Source organism: Triticum dicoccoides, chromosome 6A (genome assembly GCF_002162155.2).
Source record: "Triticum dicoccoides isolate Atlit2015 ecotype Zavitan chromosome 6A, WEW_v2.0, whole genome shotgun sequence".
NCBI lineage: Eukaryota > Viridiplantae > Streptophyta > Magnoliopsida > Poales > Poaceae > Triticum > Triticum dicoccoides.
In genome coordinates, this window is record NC_041390.1 from 74,234,214 (window position 1) to 74,241,548 (window position 7,335).

At 47.8% G+C, this 7,335-nt stretch overlaps 1 pseudogene; it reads right to left on the minus strand.

Annotated features, from left to right (window-relative positions):
• The window catches only part of LOC119315664, a 32,096-nt pseudogene extending 26,550 nt beyond the window's left edge, over positions 1-5,546 (minus strand).
• Positions 5,547-7,335: the final 1,789 nt, after the last annotated feature.

Here is a 7,335-nt window from a genome sequence, read left to right on the forward strand (position 1 = left end):
CGGCTCGCCCGGACACGTCCGTCGGCGCGGATCTGGCGGGGATGTTTTTTTTTTTAGGGTTTCGGGGAGAGGGAGAGATCCGAAAACGGAGGGGTGTATATATAGGCATAGAGGGAGCTAGGAGAGTCCAAATGAGGTGCGATTTTCGCCCACACGATCGTGATCGAACGCTCTAGGACATGGAGCAGTGTTTGGTGGGTTTTGGGCCAAATTTGGGGGGTGTTGGGCTGCAACTCACACGAGGCCTTTTCGGTCCCTCGGTTAACCGTTGGAGTGCCAAACGAAGTCCAAATGACCCGAAACTTGACAGGCGGTCTACCGGTAGTAAACCAAGGCCGCTTGGCAAGTCTCGGTTCAATCCGGAAATGTTTAACCCCACACACGAAAGAAGACTAGAAATGACCACCGGAGGAGAACGAAGCGCCGGAATGCAAAACGGACAACGGGGAAAATGATCGAATGCATGAGATGAACATGTATGCAAATGCAATGCACGTGATGACATGATAAGAGATGCACGAAAAGAAAAACAACACACGGAGACAAAGACCCGAACCCGAGAAATAAATATAACTTAGCGCCAGGGACGGCAAGAGTTGGATACAAATATGGAAAGTATATCTGGGGCGTTACAGATAGTATACACATTTGTCAGCCTCATTAACAACGAAAGCAACAGATGTCAGAGTTGTATTAAACTTATCATGACATTGCTTAGGTGCTTGCTTCAGGCCATATAAAGATTTCAGCAACCTACACACCTTTCTTTCCTAGCCATCTATCACAAAGCCATCTGGTTGTTGCATGTAGATTTCCTCATTTAGCTCTCCATTCAGAAAAGCCGTCTTAACATCCATCTGGTGGACGAGAAGACCATGCGAGGCCGCCAACAAGAGTAATACTCTAATGGTGGTCAGTCTAGCCACAGGTGAATAAGTATCGAATAAATCTTCCTCTTCTTTTTGGTCATAACCCTTGGCCACAAGCCTAGCCTTGTACTTTTCAATCGTACCATCGGGCCTAAGCTTCTTTTTGAACACCCACTTACATCCCAATGGTTTGCAACCATAGGGACGCTCGGTGATCTTCCATGTCCTGTTAGCCATGATGGAATCCATCTCGCTACGGACCGCATCCTTCCAGTAGTCAGCTTCTGGAGAGGCATACGCTTTTGAAATAGAAGTAGGAGTATCATCCATGAGGTACACGAAGAAATCATCACCAAAGATCTTTGCAGTCCTTTGTCTCTTGCCCCTACCAAGGGTTTCCTCGTCTTCCTCCTCGGGATTTTCATCATGTGTTTGTTCATAATATTCCATAGGGTTGGCAGGTTCAGGAGTCTCCTCAGATTCCTGTCTAGAAGTGCTTTGCATATCTCTCATAGGAAAAATATCCTCGAAGAATGTAGCATCCTTAGACTCCATAATTGTATCGACCTTCTGGTCAGGTACCTCAGATTTCACTACTATAAATCTATAGCCAACGCTGTTCTTAGCGTAGCCCAAATTAACGCAGTCCACAGTCTTTGGTCCAAGCTTACGCTTTTTGGGGATCGGCACATTGACTTTCGCCAAACAGCCCCAAGTACGCAAGTACGAGAGTGTTGTCCTTCTCTTTGCCCATTTCTCATAGGGAGTGATCTCATTATTCTTTGTCGGGACTTTATTCAGGACATGACATGCCGTCAATATAGCCTCCCCCCACCATGCCTTGGATAAACCCGATGTATCTAACATGGTGTTAACCAAATCAGTTAGAGTATGGTTTTTCCGCTCGGCAACCCCATTTGACTAGGGTGAATAGGGAGGCGTCCTCTCATGAATAATCCCGTGTTCCGCATAGAAAGAATCAAACTCACTCGAGAAGTACTCTCCACTACGATCTGACCGGACTCGTTTAATTTTTTTTTCAAGTTGATTCTCAACTTCTGCCTTATAGATTTTAAAGTAGTGTAGAGCCTCATCTTTAGTGTTTAACAGATACACATAGCAATATCTAGTGTAGTCATCTATCAATGTCATGAAGTATTTATTTCCACCTTTAGTTAACACACCATTCATCTCACAAAGATAAAAATGTATGAGTTCTAATGGTGCCAAGTGTCTCTCCTCCGCGGCCTTGTGAGGCTTGCGAGGTTGCTTAGCTTGCACACATGAAAGGCACTTAGAACCTTTGGCTAAGGTGAAACTCGGGATTAAATCCAACTTGGCTAGCCGTGTCATAACACCGAAACTAATGTGACAAAGACGTGAATGCCAAACTTCAGATTCATTAACATTCGAATGAATATGGTTCACGACTTTATTACAAAAATCTGCGAGGGAAAGGCGGAACATCCCTCCGCTTTCATAACCTTTTCCAACAAAGAGTCCATATTTCATAACAACTAATTTATTAGACTCGAAAACCAACTTAAACCCTTCTTTACATAGAAGGGAGCCACTAACGAGGTTCTTCTTGATGGCGGGGACATGCTGCACATTCTTCAGATGCACGATCCTTCCCGAAGTAAACTTCAGATCGACCGTGCCAACACCATGAACAGAAGCACTCGCGCCATTCCCCATCAATACGGACCCGTGGCCTGTGACCTGGTAAGAAGTGAACAATGAAATGTCAGCACACACACATGTACACATGCACCTGTGTCCACCCACCAATCGGTGGGCTGAAACACTGAAAAAACAGTAAATAAATTACCGTACCCAGGTGCCCCATTCTCATTGTTGTCCACAATCATGTTGACGGACTTGGAGTCCTGTCCTGACTTCTTGCACTTGTTTGGGCACTTGTTGGCCCAATGTTCAATCGAACCACAAGTAAAGCAGCCCTCATCCTTCTTGTTCTTCTTGAAGGTCTTCTGACCCTTCTTCTTAAAGTCGGTATTGTGTTGGACACCATTCTTTCCCTTGGGCTTGTGGGAGTTGAAGTTCTTCTGGTTCACCATATTGGCGACAGAAGTCCCTTCGGCCCCTTTTTCGTGCGAGTCCTTTGCCCTTGAATTCTGCTCAACACTCAGATGGCCAATGACATCCTCCACAGAGAATTCACGCCTCTGATGTTTCAGAGTGGTGGCAAAGTTCCTCCAGGAATTAGGGAGCTTAGCGATTATGCAGCCCGCGACAAACTTGCCCGCTAACTCGCACTTAAGAAGTTCAAGCTCCTTAACAATGCATATTATCTCATGAGCCTGCTCCAATACAGGATGGTTTTCAACCATCTTGTAATCGTGGAACTGCTCTATAATATACATCTCGCTCCCGGCATCGGCTGCCCCGAACTTAGATTCGAGCGCCTCCCACAAGTCCTTGGCGACATGCACATGTAAATATGCGTCGACCAGTTTATCTCCGATCACGCTAAGAACTGCTCCAAGGAACACAACGGTGGCCTCCTTGAACGCCTTCTCCTATTCAGGAGCAATCGTTCCCGTGGAGACACCGGTGACCCAGAACACGTTCATAGCCGTAAGCCATAAAGTGGTCTTAGTCTGCCAACGCTTAAAATATGAACCGATAAACTTATCTGGTTTCAGTGCAGCGGCAAAGCCACTTGCCGAAAAATTCCTACACATAATAGGTTTTTGGATTATTGAGTAAATAGGCAATTTATCGATTAAATTAATCCACGAGTAAATCACTAGCATGGCATTGACACAAATAAACATATACTGATATTCAGTCAAGCTAGCACATACTACGCTAATTGCAGAAAGATCTACATATAACACTAGCATGGCTAAAACAGAAAACAGTAGGAGCGGGATAAACGAGTTATACCCTCCAGTAGGCCATGCAAAGGCCGCGGCTTTGGGGGCAGCAGCGGCGTCCTCGGCGGCCTTCTTGTCGGCTTCAGTTTTCTCGGCGGCGGCACGTTCGGCATCGGTGGACATGGTGATGATGAAGGCGTCGCAGACGTAGAAGAAGTAGATGATCGGAAGCGAGCAGTCGCGTAATCGCTGCCCAAAAACCTATTCGCCCCTCACCCCGTACAGGAACCAGAAGGGCGTGGTTTCGGAGACCTGCTCTCCCATCGACCGTGTACGCGGCGGACGGGATGGAGTCACCGGCGGCAGCAGCAGCAAAGGAACGACGGTGGGCGTGCGCATGGAGCAGATGTGATCTGTTCGTGGCGGCTAGGGTTAGGAGACACCGCACACTTATATAGGCGCAGTCGCGTGGAGAGACGTGGGTTCGACCCACGTCCGAGTCCGTGACAGCCCACGATATGACGTCTCAGATCGTGGCCCAGCTGTCAGAGAACTCTCCGTTAGTGACTGGCAAAAATAAGCGTGTAGGTGTGAGCTTGGCTCGGCTCAATCCCCCAACCCGCGGCGCGGCGCGGCGGGCGGCGGAGGAGGAGTGCGCGAGGGTCTCTTCTCTTCTCAAGCTCCAATAGCATGTAGAAGAGAAACCCTTATAAGGTGGTCCAACTTCTCTTCCACTTTCGGGGTGGGACTAAACTTCCCACTACACCTAGTGCCATATAATCCACATGGGCCCTTAGAGATTTTTCAGAAATTGCTATATGGGCCTAGAGCCCATCTCAAATTTCAGCACGCACCACCGGCGGTGGCGAGGGAAGGGAGGGAGAGGTGGGGAAGCTCGGCTAGGGGCTAGGGTTTCTTCCCCGGCACCCGCAGGAGCGCCACGGGAGAGGAGGAGAGGAGTCCAATCATGTATTACCACATCACGTAGACCTATTTGACTAGTCTCTTCGGAGGCGGTGCGGGGCCGCTACCTCCTTTATTTTCTCCCGACCATTGCATCACCACTGAGGCTAGCGTCACTGACGCGTAGCAGTGTTGTTGCCGCCCAACCCTTCCCGCGGTACAGTGCCACAGCCGCCTTATTATGTGTCGACTAGGGCAACCCCCTCGTTCCCTTGGTGAGGGCGCCCCTTACCGGAATCTAAGCGGAGATGACTAGGCGAGGAGATCAGCGAGAGGGGCCATCTCGAGCTAGGTGTTGGCGCTACTGTATTTAGTCCGTATATTAGCTTTGGTCAAAGTCAAGCTTTGCAAACTTTGACAAAGTTTATAAATAAAAATATTAACCAATACAACAACAAATCAACACCATTAGATTTATTATTGCATATATTTTCACATCATATAGATTTGTTACTGTAAATGTTCATATTATTTTCTACAAACTTGCCAGTCAACTTCAATATGCAGAGTAAATAAATAAAAACGGAGGGAGTATATAGTTTCTTTATTTTGCATGGAAAGGGCCGGGCGGTTTAATTTGGAGCGGCGAGCAAAGCACACACACCTGGAGAGGTCGACCTGGAGGATGTACTGGTCGACGGCATCCTCTCGAAGACCGCGCTGCGGGTCTGTTGCAGCCAATGAGCCAAACCCTGATGAGCTCGTCGTTCTGTAGGCGCCGCCGTGGCTCGACGTCGCGGAGGAAGGCCTGCATCCACATGAGCTTGTCCCGGAGGCTCCGTATGTCTTCGTTCACCGCCACCATTGCCCGGGCTTCGCTCATCGCCAGCTCCTGCAGCTTCCCCACCAGCGCCCCAATGACGGCCTCCGCCATCGTTGCCACCTCTCTGGACTCTGCTCACTCTTGCAACGCAATGATGCAGATGACGGTAGCTCATATGGTGGGTCGCTGCCCCTGCCTTCCATGGATGCCTACCAGCTCGCCCCTACTTCGGGACCAAATCGAGGGAGGCAAAGAATCATTGTAGATCTGTTTCTTGCTGGTATTCCTAGGCCTTTCCTCTTCCGATCACAAAACGTGATTCGTTACAGGATAAATATTTCTTCTTCTTCAAGATAACTCGCAGCACGTGGCCATTATGTATGTCTTTCCTCCCAACAAAGTGATGCTAAAATATGCCTTGTTCGTCAAGACAAATGGCTGCATCTCTTCTTCAGAAAAGAAAGAACAATGGCAACATCAGCATCATGTGATGTGGTGTGAGACGATCCTCGCAAAAACAAAAAAAGCATCATGACCCGAAAATAGTGTCATGTTGTAAAAGAAGTAATGACAAACCAAAAAAAAATACAAGCTCCTCATTGGGTGAGCTCTAAACAGTAAGTTGGCGGGGTACAATACATCATCGTCAATGATATTTGTACGTGCTTAAAAAACCATCTGTACCTAGGAAGTTGGTCCTTCATTATGTCTCTCGTTACAACCTCCAGCATATCTTGAAAAATCCCTGCTGGATCATTTAACAGGCGCGCACTATATATTACACCAAATGTAGGGAAGAAACAAACATGTTTCAGACTGAAGCAAATTTGTTTTGGCTCCTAATATCAACAGTTAGAGAAGTTCAGAATTTAGGCACTATTAGCAATAATCTGAACATGCAAACGGAAACCTAGTAACGAAGATGCAGCGTGACAGGTATGGAGTCACAACAATCAGCAAGAGGTGAAAAAGAAATGCAAAGGCTCCTACCAGGACTCACCTTGAAGCTGACGCCTTGCAGTACACGCTTGTCCCCAAAGGGCTTATGCACATCCCCACAATCCACAAGGACACTGTGTTCATTACCAATCTGCTTGCCCAAATCCCAGTTCTTAGACAAGCTAGAACCTTGCATCATGATCAAAACAAAACGCCATTCATCAAGCTGAGTAGAATTCGTAACAAGCAATATGTGAATACTAGAGTAGCAGAAGGGGCCAAATCTGATACAAAAATTTTGTAGGGCACACCAGAGAGCAAACACCTCCCTATATTTCAAGTCGCAACGCATGAATCATGAATTGCACAGGAAAGAGAGAGGGAGAAGGGCAGTTGCAGATTCACGTACTCGTGCGGTCATTCATGTCGAAGGAAACCATCGCGTCCGCCGCCACACATGAGCAGCGAGCGCCTGCAACAACAATGGAAGAAATAACATGTCAGGATCAAGGTGCTACAGCGTCAGGACTTCACGTGGATCGGATGCGAGCCAGCACACACCCCGAAGTTTCTTGAACACGCGGATGGGCGCGGCGATGATCCCGAACGCCAACTCGCCAAGGCGAGCCTCCCAGAATAAGTAACAAAATCATTTCATCGAACACACCATGAGCGATCAGCGCCATTTCACCATAAAATGGTGGAGCTGGTTTGGCGCCGGAGGATGGCAAGGTAGGGCGAGCACAAGTAGTCCCCTCTGCGTGCAACCTCTGGACAATGAGCAGCGAGACGAAGACAAACGGGCCAAGGACCCCGCCGCTGCTACAGACGCGCAGTGGCGGAGCTAGACATTATATTCATGGGGGGCAAAATCAAAGTATAGATGTTTGAAGGGGCTAAAAGCTCATTTTGTTCCAATTTGAGCAGCCCTAAAACATTTCTTCATGCTTTTTACAAAGGT